The 18,900-nt window shown below is 42.9% G+C and overlaps 5 non-coding genes across 5 annotated transcripts; 3 read left to right on the top strand and 2 right to left on the bottom strand.

The window, feature by feature from the left end:
• Window positions 1–4,694: 4,694 nt before the first annotated feature.
• On the top strand, window positions 4,695–4,767 carry trnat-agu (transfer RNA threonine (anticodon AGU)). The gene has a single exon. It is a non-coding gene; the product is annotated as a tRNA-Thr (tRNA).
• A 6,192-nt stretch (window positions 4,768–10,959) lies between these two features.
• LOC132896651 (U1 spliceosomal RNA) lies at window positions 10,960–11,123 on the bottom strand. Its single transcript, XR_009656122.1, has one exon. It is a non-coding gene; the product is annotated as a U1 spliceosomal RNA (small nuclear RNA).
• A 1,536-nt stretch (window positions 11,124–12,659) lies between these two features.
• trnad-guc (transfer RNA aspartic acid (anticodon GUC)) lies at window positions 12,660–12,731 on the bottom strand. Its single transcript has one exon. It is a non-coding gene; the product is annotated as a tRNA-Asp (tRNA).
• Window positions 12,732–13,113: 382 nt separating this feature from the next.
• LOC132895647 (U5 spliceosomal RNA) lies at window positions 13,114–13,228 on the top strand. Its single transcript, XR_009655797.1, has one exon. It is a non-coding gene; the product is annotated as a U5 spliceosomal RNA (small nuclear RNA).
• A 188-nt stretch (window positions 13,229–13,416) lies between these two features.
• Window positions 13,417–13,604, top strand: LOC132898677 (U2 spliceosomal RNA). The gene has a single exon (XR_009656572.1). It is a non-coding gene; the product is annotated as a U2 spliceosomal RNA (small nuclear RNA).
• The last annotated feature ends 5,296 nt before the right edge of the window (window positions 13,605–18,900 follow it).

Raw genomic sequence — 18,900 nt, 5'->3', positions numbered from 1 at the left:
TCAGGGAGCGCAAACGAGAAAGCTGGAATCGCAACCAAAATAAATTACGTCAAACAAAACTGAGAAAGACGTGGAACAAAAATAAAAGGTTTCTGAAGAGTAATAGACTGATATTTTGCACGATTACACGAATAATTTGTTTGCCAGTCAATTTACTTTTTTTTTTTACTTTTTTTTTTTTTTTGAATTTTGATTTATCATTTTTGTTGATATTTCAAAAGTATTGTATGAACATTTTGGCACAAAATCGATTCCATACGAGCCAAAGATGCATGTGCCACTGGAGGTACAGTCCCTCAGGCCCTCAGCCTGCACCTCTGGTTCTCGGGCCCTAATAGTAGTCCTTACGGTTGCAATGTGAATTCAATCGGGTCCTTGCACCGCAACAATGAACTGCTATAATTCCTAAATGGTTAAAAGAATATTTTTGTTAAATGCCTTGAATTAAAGCCAAACAAAACCCAAAAAGTAAACTCCTTTATACTGACAGATAATATCCATACAAGACATGTTTGAGTGTTCACTTGTTCATATTTGTACCTGTATACTGTGTACAGATTTTATTTTAAAAGGAAAACAGTGTTCCTGTGCACCGCCATCTTCCTCTCTCCAAGGTTCAAATGTCACATTCTGAGGACAAATCGTGACGTCACCAACTCCAAACCACTGAGCTCTCCGTAAAAATCTGGAGCGTTCATAGCCTATTGAGGTATTTCACCTGATGTCACAGGGTCACGTGACGCCCCGGTGTCTGCCATTTTGAACGTCAAGCTACATACTAACGCTGCAGACAGAGAGGGAGAACCGGCTTGAAAAAAAACGTGTTACAGACACCTAGAATAGATTAATTTGTCAGTAAGCACTCTATAAATAACCATGGTGTTTGCTTGTTGTGCTGTGGGCTGCCACAACAGACAGGGACAGCGTGCAGGATGCTCCTTTTACCGGTTTCTAGTGATGGGAATTTCGGCTCTTTTTCGGGAGCCGGCTCTTTTGGCTCTTCTTACTATAAGGAGCCGGCTCTTTCGGCTCCCAAATGGCTCCTGAGATTTTATTTTTGATTTAATTGCTGCAATTAACTAGTTCATTAATTACATTATTATTTATATTTTATCAATAGGATGTTTTCCATTTTATTTTTTAGTTTTTGTAGCCATTGTAAGGCTTTGTAAAGTATAGCAGTGTAACAATGTTCTAGCTATAGAAATAAAACTTACTTGCCAATTAATAAATTATTTTCTCACAAACATAATGCAAAACTGTGTTATATTACCAATATAAAATACACAGCTGATTTTCCCCTCCTCAGGTGCCTCGCAGACTCCTCTCCCCTGCGCTCCACAGCTTTAAGCATTACACCAATTTTCGTATTTTCGCAGCTGTGAATGACATCAACCCCCCCCACCAAAAAAAGTAGGCGTACACCATGCTACATTTTTTCCTTTGAATGGTAATAGACAACACAAAGACGCAATCGGACAGCAACTTTTTTTGTGAAAGTCTCTCTCTCTGAGGCACCTAAGGACAAAAAACTAATTCGGCTCCCGTCGTTCACTTCAAAGAGCCAGCTCTTTGAACCGGATCGTTCGCGACCGACACATCACTACTGGTTTCCTACTGACCCAGACAAGAGGGCCAAATGGATTGCAGCTGCGAAGAGACAGGATTGGGAGCCAACAGAGTACTCCAGACTTTGCAGTGATCATTTCATTTCAGGTTAGTTTATCAGTTAACGCAATTTTGATAAAATATATAGCAAAAAGTAAATGGGTCATTGTTAACCCATCTGAGCAGTGAAACAAGGCAGTGTTAATTTGTCTAGGGTTGCATGTAGCAGACATCAGACATAAAACGCAATAACAGAGGCTAGAAAGAAACGGGACACAGAAATAAATAAACAGGGCTCCATACCAAGGCTGGGTACAGTGTTTGTGATAAAAGACAGATCCAATTTAACACGAATCACAGCTTACTTTCTTGTTAAAATGTGCAAAGGTCTCCACCATCTCATACCGCCTTGCACTGAAGGACTTAAGCATGTCGTCCAAAATGGCTGCGTCACATGACTTGGTCACGTGGGTGAAATACCTCAATTCCCTGCTGTTGAGACGAGTGAAGCCATCTGACTGCCATCTTACCACTCACATCGATAGTGTGTGATCATTTGGCTTCTGTGTTAAACTGTCATGTCTGATCAAATTTGCCCCAAGTAAAGTATCTCCTGACTTTTTTCCTTTCATTACCTCTTCTTATTTTCTCAGCTTTACCCACATTCCTTACATATCTTTATAGCACTCCCCTTCACTGTTATTGTTCGGAGTTTTTTTTTCCTTTTCCAGTTCAGTCTCTGATCATTATTTTGAGCAGCTCTTTTACTACTATAATTATTTTTACAGAGATTATTTCAGTTTTTCTTTGTACAGGAAATCATATATTGGACGCCATCCGGGAAATAAGCCATTGGCCGGGAAATATGACCAACCCTGATTTAAGAGTACTTATCAATATACTTGGACTCAATTTAAACTAAAATCATGTTAAAACAGACAATCATGCCCATTTTGTCAATTTGTGCAAGTGGGTGTGACGTGTGTAGATGATCGACATTGTCATTTGTGCTTCGCCTGAGGTAAATGAAAATAACTGCTGACCAAACTAGAACAACAACATCTCTTTTTATTTGCATCCCTCACTGCCATTTCTGCCAAAGGCTATGGTCCTTCTTTCATTTAGGCTACTGAGGCTAATTTACTCAGTTCATTTTTCTTTTTGAGTTTGAGCCGTTGAGCTTGAGTTCTCACATTCAATATCAAACATGTCTAGACTTTGGCTTTGATCTAGTCTGGGACATTTCCATCAAAAATCTGACACAGTCACAGTGTTCATCCCAGATATCACTGTCAGATTTTCAACAAAACCAGACAAAACAATAAGACAGATTTTCTGTTTTTTTGCTCTTGCAAACCATCATAAAATGCTGTAGGTGGGTCCACGCAAATGGCACTGCACACGCACGTGTAAAAATGATCACACACTATCAATACTCACAGGTGAAATGTCCATCCACCACCTTTGACTTGACAGTTTGTACAGTTCACTGCTGCACATGCAGGCATTTTTCTTGTAATTTTTCTCACCAACTACATCAATAACTTGACCAGTTTTGTTTAGCTTCCAGTAGCCTAAATGACCATTCTCCTCAACGATGTGAGTGGTAAGATGGCGGTCAGATGGTTTCACTCTGACGAGCCTCTGAGCTTTCCAGATTTTTACATAGAGATCAGTGCTCCAGACATGATTTACCGAGGCCAGTGGAGCTCTTGGACACATTGCTTCTAAATTGTTGTTAACAACCCTAAAGATGCCAAGTGTCAAGCATTTGGGTGTAAAATAAACCTGATCACTGATAATTTTATGTGACATGCTTTTGTTTTTATTCATGGAGAAAAGAGATCTTTTTAGATGGCAAGAATCACACTGCTATGGCAACAGGATTGTTTACTAGTATCTGTGTCAGTACTGAACATGCGTTATCTAGCCAAGTAGATTTAAGAAGAAGAAGCCTTTATTTGTTTCACATACACTCAAGCACCGACTGAATCACACAGTGAAATTTCTCCTCTGCATTTAACCCAACTGAAGCAGTGAACACACACATACCCACAGCAGGGGTCAGCTATGCTACAGCGCCCAGGGGCTAAGGTGCCTTGCTGAGGGGCACCTCAGCCCAACCTCAGGCCATGGCTCCTATATACCTAACCACGTCTTTGAACTGTGGGGGAAACTAGAGCACCCGGAGGAAACCCACACAGACACAGGGAGATCATGCAAACTCCACATAGAAAGGCCCCTGTCAGCCGCTGGGCTCTAACCCAGGACCTTCTTGCTGTGAGGAGACAGTGATAACCATTGTGCCACCCTAAACGTTGAAATGTCAAAAAAAAAAAATAGGAACCCGTAACATCATCTTGTTAACATGCATACCAAGTTTCAAATCTGGATCATGAATAGTTTTGGATATATGGTCCGGAAACGAGCATTGCTCTGAGAAACTAAGTCAAAATATATTTATGTAAAATTTTGAAAAATACTTTTTTCAAAAATCCAAAATAGCAAAAGGCACCAGTTCACATGTTGCTTGATATGTATACAAAGTTTCATGAAGATATCTTCAGTAGTTTTAAAGATATGGCCCAGAAACAAAAATGTGACCGGACGGACAGCCGGCTGGACAGAACCCATTTCTATATCCCCCGCCAAAATTCATTTGGGCAGGCGATCAAAAAAGAATCAAAAATACTGGTTGAATTTTTTTGGGTTGCAGTTCTCATCACCTGAAAACCACTGGTTGCTGCTGAGGATGGCCCCACATGAAGAGCCTGGAGGTCAGTGAGGTCACTCATGGTGCTTATGGTTTGTCTCTTGAGGTCTTGGCCTGTCCAGTGTTTTTGTTAACTCAGATGAGAAAGTAGCCAGAATGCACAGCCCACAGCCCACTCTACGACTGACACACTGCATTATTTAAAATGCGTGTCCATTGTTTGCGAGGCAAATAGTAAACAGAAGCTAACTGCAGCTAGGAACTAAAGCTGTAAGTGACTTGACAGCAGTTTCTGGGGGCTGTTTTGGGGATCAGCGCAGGGGCTTCAAGGTTCTGCTGTGGCCCCAATCTTCAGCAATTGTAAAAGAGTTAAGGCTCCATAGCTCAGTGGTGAGAGCACTGGTTTAGTAAACCAGGGGTCATGAGTTCAATTCTCACTGGAGCCTATAAAGAGTTAGTGCAACTGTCTCTGAGTCTTACTTTTGCTGGACGCTACCAGTTTTAGTATCGGGTGTAAACAAACCACAGCTAATGGATTCTCAATCCTCCCTGCCCTTCTCTTTCAGTAAACAATGTTTTTTCTCATCTCATTATCTCCGCTTTATCCTTCTGGGTCGCAGGCAAGCTGGAGCCTATCCCAGCTGACTATGGGCGAAAGGCGGGGTACACCCTGGACAAGTCGCCACGTCATCACAGGGCTGACACATAGACACAGACAACCATTCACACCTATGGTCAATTTAGAGTCACCAGTTAACCTAACCTGCATGTCTTTGGACTGTGGGGGAAACCGGAGCACCCGGAGGAAACCCACGCGGACACGGGGAGAACATGCAAACTCCACACAGAAAGGCCCTCGCCGGCCCCGAACCCAGGACCTTCTTGCTGTGAGGCGACAGCGCTAACCACTACACCACCGTGCCACCCCACAATGTTTTTTTTTAAAAATGATTAAAACAGAGAAAATGCAGTGAGAAGGTACATTCCAATATCCATGTACGTAAACCTAGGCCAAAAATGGACATCATCACTCCAATCATTTCGAGCAATTTTGCACACATCATAAATAAGCTAACTTCTGTCTGTATCTATCCTTTGCTTCTCTCTGACTTAGATTATCCAAGCAATCTGGTAGTAAAGCTTTTCTAGTGGTAGCTTTCTTCGAACTGCAGACATCTGACATCTTCAATATTGCTTGCCTTCAGTATGTAAACAAAGTTCGCTTGTCCCTCAGGATAATGGCAGTAACGGTTGCTAATGTAAGTGTGAGATCAGTGCAAGGGGTCTGTTGCAAATTTTGACAATGTGGCACAAAGTTATAGAAGGGAACTTCTTTATAATCTCACTATCTGGTGTGACCCAGATGAGGATGGGTTCTCTTTTGAGTCTGCTTGCTCGGCTATCGTCTCCAAATCATCCTCAAACAAAAAAACAAAGATTGAGGACGAATTTGAAGCGCTTTCGTGTCTTTTTCAAAAGAATCGGTATCAAGAATTCATGTCACTGAGGAGAATATTATAGAGTCCGTGTGGAAACAAAAGAAGGTACTGGTGCAAATAACATCAAGCGTGTAGCGCCGCCAAGCTGTAAATCGCTGCGATCTAATAATGGCGGGCAAGCTTTTAGTGATTTTTGGAACAGGATTCAGATGCAAAAAAGCATTTTTTGAACCAATTTTTTCTTTATTCGCAAACTTTACAGTGTATTTGAGCACATCACACACAGAAAACCAGGTACAGTATTTTCTGATGTACCTTTCATGAAACAAGCACTTTCAGAACGATGCAGCCAAGAGAAATCCATGTTGCCAGCAGTTCAGGTCGACCATTGAAGGTATCCATTAAATTAGCTAACTCAATTTTCTGATATTTACCTAAAAGCTAAAAACACAGAAAACAGCTACAACTTAGTATGAAGATAAAATATGACAGAACTACAGACAAAAAGATCTGAACTTCAGCAAATGGATGCATGAATTTTTCGACTAGCATCCTGTCTGTCAGTGTTAGCTAACGCTACTTATGTCATCTGCTGCACTAGTATATTTTGCCTGAGAAAGTTTCTCAACTAAAGACAAAATAAACAAAAGAACCACGACTTACCTCTGTCTACTTTGCTAAGGCATCGTGTTTAGCACATAGTTACAACTTCATACGACACAAATCCTCATAAAATATAAAGTATGACGGACTGATAGAAAACAGTGGCGCCAATTTCTCGAGCTGAAGTCCATTAACATTAACATTAAACGTATGATGATGCTGTGTGACGTCACGCATTCTCGCAGCGCATGCGCATTCAATGATAATTCCAATGAAAATGTTTTTTTTTTTTTTAATTGATGGGTGTAATTCACTTTAGCTTATTTTTTGTTGTCTAAATCATTATTGATGAACTCTCATATTGATGGTGTTTTTAGAATAGATGAAAGTGAATAAAAGTATTATATTATAATAAACACTGAAGCAGAGGGAGCTCAGCTCCTGCTGGCTGTACTGCCGAGGCGAGGAGGCAGAACTGAGCTCCGGAGGGCTCCGCCCAATTTAATCTCTGGGTTCAGAACCTGAAAAGTCGGTCCCCTTCCGGATAGAAGTTTTGTTTTTTGTTTTTTTCCTGGTGCGAACCGTGACGACATCAGAGGGCGTGTTTTTAGTTTAGGATAAGTTTCTACATCTTCTTATGATTACTAGTTGGTCTGTGCTCGTATTTTGGAAGTAAGCAAATATCTGCTATGTCTGCAAGTCTTATGAAGACAAGGAGGCTCAGGCACCAAAGCGCAGCGTGTGGAGAAAATGTACCTGGCTCCGCATGTTGCTGGTGTTTTCGTTCTGCTCGCACGGCTTTCTGACCACCAGGGAAGAAATAACAGAACAAAGCTTGCGGGCAAGCAATGCGATCCACCATCTCCGGACTACTGTTTACTTCTGCTGTGCACTGTGCAATGCCTTCTGTCGATGACGCATTCTTGATGACAAATTTCTGTTGAAAACTCATGGAGACCAGGGGTGTCACTAGGCCTTTTTTTTTTTTACTGGGGCACGTGCCCCAGTCACGGTGGTGTAGTGGTTAGCGCTGTCGCCTCACAGCAAGAAGGTCCTGGGTTCGAGCCCCGGGGCCGGCAAGGGCCTTTCTGTGCGGAGTTTGCATGTTCTCCCCGTGTCCGTGTGGGGGTGCTCCGGTTTCCCCCACAGTCCAAAGACATGCAGGTTAGGTTAAATGGTGACTCTAAATTGACCGTAGGTGTGAATGGTTGTCTGTGTCTATGTATCAGCCCTGTGATGACCTGGCGACTTGTCCAGGGTGTACCCCACCTTTCGCCCATAGTCAGCTGGGATAGGCTCCAGCTTGCCTGTGACCCTGTAGAGGGATAAAGCGGCTAGAGATAATGAGATGAGATGAGATGTGCCCCAGTAAGAAAATGTTGAAAGATTTTTGTAACAAACTAGTTTCTTTGGCGGATCATTTATCTACTGTAAGTTGTAGGACAGAGTGTGTTTCAAACTTCTATCGCCTCTTCTTTCTAACTAATTTTCTGATTGGTCTGGGAGATTCTCACTGTAAACATAGCGTGCGTCTGGCGTGCCATGAGTCCATTTAGCCTACTGGAGAGATGAGTCTACTCTTTGGATGAGTCAGAGAACGGGCTCTGGATGAGTTAAGGTAGCGCGAAGTTTTTGCAACAAAACTAAGCAAACCATATTCTAACAAACCCATTAAACTACATCGAATTAAACGATATTAAATTACTTTTCCAGATGGATATCAGACAATTCTTCTCACGAAGCAGAGACGGGGCAGGGAAACAGTGACAGATGAGGAGGAGGGTGAGAGAGGTAAGATTAAGGTTGTAGGCTATGTGCTCCCCGATAGCAGAGGGTCGTTGAAATGACGTAGAGTTTTGGTCAGAATGGTCGGTTTCCGTCGTACGTCAGAAAATCAACGTTGAAACGGCGCCGTGAAACGTCGATTTCTCCGCCGTCTGAGAGGGTCAATTTATCACCGTTGAATCAACGTGGGTAAAGGTTGATCTGTCGACCGTCAGAGAAGGTTGAATATACGACGTTGAACCATCGTCACTTTTGCCGGCCAGTTTTCAACATTGGTAGGATGAGCAACTAATTCTGGCCCGTAGCCAGGGGGGATCGGAGGGTTCGTTCGATCCCCCCCCGCGACACCGCGCCCCAGACACACACGCCCCTCAAGATTACTCCAGATTTATTCATTTGTTCATGTCAGATGAATATACATTGATTCACATTTAAATTTACAATATCAAATCCAGACTAATCAAAAAAGAAAAGTAGACTAAGTGAGGACGAGTTAGAAAAACGGGTTCATTTCTCCTATGTTTATGTTTACACGTTTTGTTCAGACTGCTTTACACCCCAATCCAGTGGGTGGCGGTAATGCCCCCATTAGACCCCTTTCACTGACGTCACCCGAAACCGGAAGTAAACAAACCCTGCGCCACATTGGAAGACCAACAAACTCGTGATTTGGGGGAAATAACGGCAGCGCGCGGTATGTGAACCCACGAGGCACTTGGTTCATAAACCTACAATGGTAAACTTTTGTGCTGTGTTAGGGTTCCAACAAAGCTGATGGGAAAGGTGAAAAGAAGTCTTTCTACAGAATACCAGCTGTGATTGAGACACAAGGGGAGCAAACCAAGGAGCTTTCTGCCAGGAGACAGAGAGAGGATTTAGCTGCTTTATGCAGAGCGGATCTGAATACTTCAAGTCTATTTTGTTACTGGTAAGTCACTAGGCTAGAGTGTTGTAGAACATTTTTTTAAATGTTTACTGAATAAAAACATCCTTAATTTTATCAAATATTCTCTACTCTATATTTCATTTCTTTCTTTTGTTTTAATTTTCCTCCCTCCATCCCTCTTTGGATTTTAAATATAGTTTTTCCCCATGTCCAAATAATGAGGTAGGGTGGCATTTAGAAACCCATAGCCTACTGCTGACTTTCTTTATCAATGCTGCATCAGATTAATTTTGGTTATGTTTTTCTGTTTCCATGTACAGGTCTGCGCCGCAGGAGGAATAGCCCACAATTATAAATAAATCATAAAATGTTTCTAAGAACTTGTTCAAGTGTGTTCTGTTCCTTATAAATGTTAAAAGTTATGCCTCATTAGATAGCTCGACAAACATTAGGAGAGGTGCATTGTTGCATGCATTTTTATATCCTGTTGTACATTAAACAGGACGTAGCCTACGCACATTGATATAAATTTTCACTTTCATGGTTGAAGTATGCATGTGTGTGTTCATCCTAGGCAAGAGCCCCGATGCTTTATTGTTAGCTAGTTTAATTTAGCCTGTTTTGCTTAATTTGTAGCCTTCCTGTTGTACATAAAACAGGAAGTAAAGTTGGATGAATCATCGCCGAAAATTCAACTATAAATCGACCGAAATACGTAGTTGAATAAAGGGTGAAAGGGGGTCTATTCTCTGTCGACCACCAGCCACTTTTCAACGTCGTTTCAACGGAAACTCGTATGAGCAAAGTGGTGTTGAATCAACGTCGGTGATCGATGGTGATTCGACGGCGTATAGGTCGAAGAACATGCCGATGATTCCACGTCGAATCAACGACCCTCTGCTATCTGGGGCTAGTCAGTCATAACTAACCAGCTAAGTTCGTGAATCGTAAGAGTTGAGGTGACACGTTTAGCATCAGCATGCATTAAAAGCCCAAATGCCAACAATAATTTTTTTGGGGACTGGAATGTGTTTTCCGTCGAGTTGACCTATTCCTCGCATAACTTCATCCACGAGAGCATGAGAATTATCCACTTTGCATAGGTTGGGGACAGGAACGTTAAGGTGCATTGTGCGGGGGGGGCATTTTGTGTGTGTGTTGGGGAGGGGGGGGTGCAGTGCCCCAGTAAAGCTTAATTCCTAGTGACGCCCCTGATCGAGACCCTTGCTCGTGCCAAGGTTCCCAGAAGCCTGACCTAAACCCGTTCAAGAACACGTTCCCTGGTGGTCAGAAAGCCGTGCGAGCAGAGCGAAAATAACAGCAACATGCGGAGCCAGCTACATTTTCTCCACATGTTGCACTTTGGTCCCTGAGCCCACTTGTCTTCATAAGACTTCAAACACATCGTGCAACTTGCACTCCAGCGCACAACGTCAGGGGAGGGCAAAGAAGGAAGGAAGGAAGGAAATAGATAGATAGATAGATAGAAAAGCCACCAGCTCTATTTTTGACTCTGTCAGGGTTATGGGAAAGAGGAGAGAGCAGGAACGCATTCCCCCACTTTCAGAAATTATGCAGTCGATATTCCCGCATTTGAGGAATTCGCAAAGGTCTGCACGACCCTGGTGAAATTCCCTCCGTCAACGGTGCATCCTCAACAACCATTTTCTGCTCAAAACTCATGGAAACCCTAGCTGGGTGCTAAGGATAAAAGAAGCCTGAACAAAACCTGTTTTCTCGCACTCAGAAACACAGCAATACACAGAACCAGAGAGATTTTTTCCATATTACCCTTAAGAGCATCACCCTTCTACCTCCGCAAAGATTTAAAGCAGCTAGTAGCTCTTGATATAAAACATCTGAATACAAAGAAAAACTTCAGAAAGGCAAACAGCTCTATCTTTGACTCCTACAGAATTAGCCAAAAGGAGAGAGCGCGAACGCAGTCCCCCACTACCAGAAATTATGCAGTTGAGATTCCTGTATTTGAGGAATTCACAAAAGTCAGCACAACCTGAGTGCAATGGCTAGGTCTCACTTTGGACAAACCACCTTCTTGATCATGGTATTGCCCCTGCCAAGTAAGTATGAGCTTCTTTACCTGGCTGAGATGTAACCCTGCAAGGGTGTAGGCCGCTCCATGAGGGCAGGCAAAGCGTCCGAGCAGGGTTTTGCTTAATTTTTGGCCCCTCCTCTTCCAAGTCAGCACAAGACACTGGTGGTGATTTCATGTGCGCTCCCTCTACTGGTCAGACAAGATATGGACCCGACAAGACTTTGCACCGACCGACACGTAGCCCTTTTCCACCAACAGGGAACGGGTTCCGTTCTGGTTCGCGCACCAAAGTTTGATCCGTTCAGAGCATTTTGGTCAAAAATCCATTGGGTCGGACAGTGGTTAAATTGGCTTTTGTAAGGAGGGGGAGCTCTTCTTCACTCACAGTGGTCAATATCTCTCAAAACATTTTTATTTATCGCACCATCAGTTTAATACATATTTTATCAGCTTATGGTGTAGTTATTTATATCTCACATCAATGCACATATTGGTAACTTATTACGCCTACGTTTCACCATCAATCTACACTGTAATTTGTAAAACCTATTCACAATATACACCACCAATTCACATATTAGCAATAGTATTTACATCTCATCAATCTACACTATTATTTGCATTACTTGCTTACATCTCACACCATCAATTCACATATTAACAATAGTTTTTTACATTTCACACCATAAATCTACATCAATCAAATCAATTGTTTGCTAAACTTACTTACATGTCACAACATCAAACCACATATCAGCAATAGCCAGTCATTACAATTTAATTTACAACTTTCCAAATAAGACTTAGATCAAGTTTCTCCTGCCTTTCCTGTCTCTGTCTACATGCTCCTGGGGAGACTCCCAGAGCGTCCGGGAGACTAGGGATGTCTGAATCATTTAATTTTGTTATTTAGTCTAGTCTTAGTACCCCACAGCAACCTCATAACTTTGACCGACCAAAGCAGCATTGGATTGGGGGTCGAGCGCGCGAGCCAATGGAAAAATCCAGGCTGCCAGTTCTCACTATCACGAGGGAGGTTTGCTAAGGCTCCATGCGCAAAGATATGTTAGCGGGCATCCATTAAATTAGCTAACTCAATTTTCTGATATTTACCTAAAAGCTAAAAACACAGAGAACTTTTTTTGTCTGACTTTTACTCAACTTAGAAATAGAATATTAGAAGAACATCATCAGAGGGTCTACCATTGCCAATTCATAATAGTCATAATTGACATTGACTTTAGGCATATTAAAGTATGGTCTATAGTTACTGGATTTATCTAGATCTGTTACTATTAATAAGATTTAATTGACACAAAATGTGGTCATTCATATATATACACAAACATTTTATATATGCATACACTCAAGGGCACTTCAGCCCAACACCACCCCATGTTAACCGAACTACATGTCTTTGAACTGTGGGGTTAACCAGAGCTGACACAGGGAGAACACGCAAACTCACCACAGAAAGCCCCCCCCCCAGCCGCTGGGCTCAAACCCAGAACCTTCTTGCAGTGCGAACCACTCCATCCCCCTGCTGCGCAAGTTAATAAATTTTAAAGCCTCCCTGTCGGGGAATCGAACCCCGGTCTTCCGCGTGACAGGCGGAAATACTGTCCACTATACTAACGAGGATGACACAATCACTCTCATTTATCAATAAAAAATGTGGTATGGAAAGCACTTACTGCTGGGGTCAACAGCGCTCCTGTCAATAATCAAACTCCAGCTGATGTTTTCATATTTAATTTATAGGCCTACACCCGTGATATTGGACAGATCACACAACACTCAACTGTTCCTTTTCAAAATTCAACACCCCCCACCCCGCTTGCTTATCGATCTATCGATCGATCGATCGATCTTTCAAAAAAGCTCGTTGGTCAGACATTTCTCTGCCTGTGTGCAATGGCTAATAAAGCTGTAAAGGTGTAAGAGATTGGCCCAGGCCACCTTACCCTATACCAGCTTTCTGCACCTCCAATCCAGTGTCACTAACCTGATCCAGTGTTAAGTGCAGCTCAGGTTTCTCTTCATTGATGTATAAATCTTTCACCTTTTACTAAAGATTTCTGTGGAGAGAAATGTTAATGAGCTCAGTATATTTTTGTAGGCTTTGCTCTGGCAGAGCTGAACATTTTTAGTCAACGAATGTTAGAACTATTGATCTTTTTGCATGAAAGCATCTCTCACACACCCTAAAAGGCGATGTCTCTCTTCAAAAGGATCCAGCTGTTGGGGGCGGAGTCTAGCTGTGTTTACCTTCCTGGAATTTAATATGTGGAAGTGGTATATTTAAAGCTATTAGCTGCAGTAAGTTATCGTTTCACCGCATTTCAGTCAGGGTCAAGTGTAGTATTTATTTTAATCAATTTGATTTGTTCTCTAAACGGGAGCGTTATATCAAGCAGATTTTTTTTAAGTAAGGAGTGGGGATAAGAGTTTGCTTTTTCGGCTCCGTATACCAATCTGATATTGTAGCATGTTTTATGGTCTGGGAAATAAGTTTTTTTTCTTATTTAACGCGCTTTTTAAATGAAATTGAAAAAAGGGTTTTTTTTTAGAGAATAAAAAATAGGAATTTGGTCCTTTTATTTTGTACTCTCATATGGTATTATAATAGATTTAGGAATGGTTACTTTATTTTAAAAAAGAAAGAATAAGACTTAAAAGACTCGTATGTCAGAATGCTATTCATAGATTTTAGGTCAGCATTCAACACAATCATTCCTCAGCAGCTCATTCACAAACTGGACCAGCTGGGACTCAACACCTCCCTGTGCAACTGGCTGCTGGACTTCCTGACGGGGAGACCACATACGGTACATGTTCGCCTTATGTGGTAACCTCGCATGATTTATTGTACACAGCTACCGTAAAATACCAAATAATAGCCGAGTTCCAATTAACCGCCGAGTTCCCTTTAACGGCCGGGTGTACGCGTGTGTTGTGACAAATAAAGGCCGGTTCCGAATACTCGCCGGGGTCTAAAAAAAAAAAAAAAAAAAAAAGCGTCCGAACGTTCTATCTAGAATCTTGAGGCCCAGCACTTTTCTGGTTTTCTGGTGTTTAAACGATTTTGCATTGCATAGTTTTCTACCGAAACAATATGAATGAATGAATGAATGAATGAATGAATGAATGAAATTATTTCTATAATACTGTTTACAACATTTTGTTACGTGATAATAAACATGTCATTTCAATGTTATAATCTTGGTCTACCGTAATATTTCTTGAGGAATGCAACTCCGTAACTTTTGACAGATGTCTTAGCCACCCCTTTGGGTATAAATACCCAACGAAAGCCAGCGTGTGTGGTGACATTGAGGACTGCGGGTTTCCAAGGTTGGACTGCTGCTTCTGTTAAACGACCTAAATTGCCGAATGCATGCGTCAAAGCACACACTGAGTTTTATTAAAGACCTTATACCATTTCACTTGCCCTTACCCATTCGGATCTGGAAGACGCTTTACAAAAAAGGTGAGAGCGTTCTAACATGCATTTCAGTCTGCTCGCGGCCAATCTAATCCAAGGGGCCTTTTCAACAAGTAATCTGTCGTGCAAGTTGGGCAGAAGCACGCGTCAGGCAGGCAACATGTAGGCCTACAAGTCAGTAACCTATTCAACTAACTTTCATCCGAACTTTAAGTTTTCTACGGGGTCGAGCCACCGTACCAACTCACTCGGGGAATAGGCTCATATCCGCCAAATAGGGAGACGTCTTGGAGAGAAACGTGATGCAAGATGACAGTATGTAGCCACTGCAGGTCACTCATTTTTCAGCATAAGAAAAAACCCTTTGGTTTGACACTTCGCACCCTAATTATGTTGCTTCAACGTCGCGCCCTCCATGCAATTTCAGATTGACAGACATCGCGAAGCGCAAAGGGTGGAGGCTGCATGGGTGAGGGTGATAGCAAGTGACCATAACTTTGCAGAGTAATTAAATCACAGTGCTGCGCACAGACAATGGTGTGGTTTCTTGATTATTTTGTAAAGCATGCGCTTAACTAGTCATTAACAGGAAAAGGTGTGTGATTTATCTTTTATCCACCCCGACTGTGCCATGCGAAGATGCATTCTGCGCGTCTTCAAAATTCCCCGAAGTCGGCACCGTGCTATCTGTAATCTAACTCGAAACAAACTGTAAGTTATACTGGTTAAAAGTAGGCCTATCTGAGAATGATTTTTTTCCCCGTTTTGAGGTAGATTTTGGGGAAGGTATTTGTGAAGAAGGAATTAATCGCCTGTTCCAAATAGCCGCCTAGTCTCTAATATGCGCCGGGTCTCTTACGTGATTGAGACAAATAATCGCCCGGGCTATTATTTGGTATTTTACGGTAATTACATTTTATACATGCATACGCTGTCTTTTGTTGGCAACGGTCGGGCAGAATAGCAGCGTGAATCCCTTAGTCAGGGGCGGTCCTGGGGGCGGGCCGACCGGACAGCCGCCCGGGGCGGCATCGCGGGGGGGCGAAAAAAAAAACGGTCCCCCCCCCCCCCAAAAAAAAAAAAAGGTCCCCCCCAAAAAAACCCCGAAAAAAAAAAAAAAACAAGATGGGCGTGTGTGTGTGTGTGAACATTTTGGATGGGGAAGCCCAATATACCCTTTTCACTGACGTCACCAGAAACCGGAAGTAAACAAACCCTGCGCCATATTGGAAGACCAACAAACTCGTGATTAGGGGGAAATAACGGCAGCGCGCGGAATTTAAACCCACGAGGCACTTGATTCATCATAAACCTACAATGGTAAACTTTTGTGCTGTGTTAGGGTTCCAACAAAGCTGATGGGAAAGGTGAAAAGAAGTCTTTCTACAGAATACCAGCTGTGATTGAGACACAAGCAAACCAAGGAGCTTTCTGCCAGGAGACAGAGAATAAGTGCATTACTGAGTGTCTCTGAGCAAAGGAGAGCCTGAACGTTGCAACCTCCCTATTGGCTGTTTATTGGTTGTTTGTAAAAATGTATCAGTTGTTGCCCTTCCCACGGGAATCATCGCGGGCTCGAGAGACGAGACCTGACGAGTTAGTTCGTTGGTAGCAGAACAAAATGTCTGGACACAAATCGGGTTTTCAGAAAAGGAAAGAAAATAAACGGAGGGTTGAAAATACAAAAAAGGAGGCAGAAAATGCAAAACGAGTTTTAAGGTAGGACAAATGGTTACTTTTCTGAGGCAGCCCGCCGTGGCTGCCTGTAGGCTTATTTATTATAGCCCATTTAGTTAAAATAGTTGATATAAAATGTTTATAGTTATAGTTATGTGATGGTTGTCCTGATTTAGACTGGTGTTTTTTTTTTTTTTTGGGGGGGGGGGGGGGGGGGGGGTTGCGCGATGTTGCACCCGGGTCCAGATTAGGGCAGAACCGGCCCTGGCTACATTTCAGGTGTAGTTTGTTTTATGAATGTATGTACTTGCATAGATGTGTACTTGGTCTTCCAATATGGCGCTTAACAAAATCTCGCGGCGCGGTGACGTCATGCGGTAGCCCTCTATACCAAAGTTGCGCAGGTGACGTCATCAGTGTGTGTGTGTGTGCCTAACTTGTCGTAGCCCCATAATATGCACAATCCCGCCAGCGGAACGTTGTACTAGTCATCAAAAAGACTTTACTACCATAGTACTACACTACTATGACATTACACAGAGTCTTAAGTAATACATTACGACTTGATCATTGCCATTCTGGTAACAGCAAATTTATAACGGGCCGTGTCCGCGACGTACAACACACGACGAGAAATGTTTAAACGACTATGTAAAGCTGTTAACATTCTGTTGGCTAATACAGAGCCCAATGCGGGGGGGGGGGGCACGAGCGCGGGCGCAAAAAAAAAAAACGGTCCCCCAAAAAAAAGTCCCCCCCCAAAAAAAACCCCGAAAAAAAAAGACGGGCGGGGGGGGGCGCCAGCAGGGGGTTTCGCCCGGGGAGTAAATCACTCTAGGATCGCCACTGCCCTTAGTATAAGCTCTAGGTTTTGCCTTTGGTCTGCATGTTAGCGAGTTAGGGACCCATCTGCATGACACGTGACTTCAGTCCGCTAGTTCCCCCTCCCCCCCCACACACACACGGACATCACTCCGCTCAGAGACGGACTCTGCTCTCGGGTTTGCAGATGGTGCGCCACTGGTCAGTTTTATAGAGATCTTGCAGTCACGTGACCGGAAAGTACACAACCGCCATCGTGTCGGTCAAAAACACAGCTGAATACTGCTGCACTCGTGTACAGAATGGATCAATTTCAACCGACGGACTACACGGCTCATTTTTCTAATGAACAGATAACTAGATATATGTCTAAAATAAACGATCTACAGATTTGTGACCCTTATGGCTTTCCGGACGGAGTTTTCACGACCGGATTTTGAACTGCCAGCGGGACGTGTATAATTACCTCATCAACTTTCCCTCGCTGTTCAGTGGTGAAGCACTGCGTGCTTATAAATCTCTGGACAGTTATCTTTACAGAAATTCAGGATTTGTGAGCGACTCAGATGTGGCATCTTGTAAACAAGAAAATGATCCTCACTGGATGGGTAAGTCCAGCCGATTATAGAATAGAATAAGGTAATTCCAAATCGTCCGTGTTGTTTACATGGATCTGGCGTTGGAGAGGTAGAGGCTTGGCAGTGGAGATTTGAGTGGCTGTTTTCTGAGCTTAGTCAACAGGCCGGCTCTGCCTGCAGCCTCGCTTTTGCTTCGGCTCCCGGCGCTGCCTCCTTCGCTTTGCTTCCGATAACAATCCACGGAGACCCCGCTGGTCTCGCAATCTGGTCTCGTCCGGAATGTTTGTTTTTTTTCTCGTCCGGAATGTTGCGCATGCGATGGAAATCGCTACAAACCGTCATTTTCTGCTGGAAACCAATGTCCAGTAAGTCCATACGGTTGTAGTGGATATTGAAGTCCGGTACAGACGAACAACATGCAAAAATACACACAAAAAACATAAAAACCGTGCACAGGTAGGGAGAGCTTGTAGCTACAGCCGTTGTAGTAGAATTGTATATAGTAGGGTTTTCCAGAAGAAAAGGTAGAAGTAAAAGCAGAAGTAGAAGTAGAAGGCGGAATATGGCGTTTGACCGAAACGATGGCGTCCGTCACAATCTGGATCGGCTGTGACATCACATGCAAGATCTCTATAGTAGGCCTATATATAGTGAGTGTTGTGTTCGTGCCTTATTACAAGTAATTGTTCTTAAGCTAAATGGTAAATTCCTAGACTAATTTTTGTGCTTACAGCATGCTAAGCGGAGATTTAGCAATCAGCATTGGGCGGTGTAATGTTATATCTGGTGCATTTCTTTCCTCGGTTTGGCGAAATCCAATTGGAATGTTAATATCTTCGAATGTCCCATGTTGACAAACCAGAGCCATTCTGTGATTACCTAAATCAAACATGTCAATATCACGTTGAGAGCGAATGAAGCCAGTTCATGGCGAAACTTCTTCAGCGTCCTTGACCACGCTTTGGTCGTTTTCGGTCTGAACATACAATTGATTGTTTTGAGTAACTGTACGTGTACACCAGAAACGACCAAAGCGACCAAGTAGCTGAGGTCGTTGAAGAAGTTTCGCCATGAATTCGCTCTGGACGTGATATTGACATGTTTGATTTAGCTAATCACAGAACGGCTCTGGCTTGTCAGCCTGGGACATTCGAAGATATGAACATTCCAATTGGTTTTCGCTGAACCGTGTCATAGTTCATTACATAATATTAACTGACTTTTAACTTCTGAAATTCGCTCTGGTCGCCCATTTCGCTTCGCCCCCGGCGAATTCGCTTTGGTCGCT

The sequence above is a fragment of the Neoarius graeffei genome, chromosome 1, assembly GCF_027579695.1.
Source record: "Neoarius graeffei isolate fNeoGra1 chromosome 1, fNeoGra1.pri, whole genome shotgun sequence".
Classification (NCBI taxonomy): Eukaryota; Metazoa; Chordata; class Actinopteri; order Siluriformes; family Ariidae; genus Neoarius; species Neoarius graeffei.
Note: the sequence above shows the minus strand (reverse complement) of the source record. Positions and strands in the feature narration are given on the sequence as shown.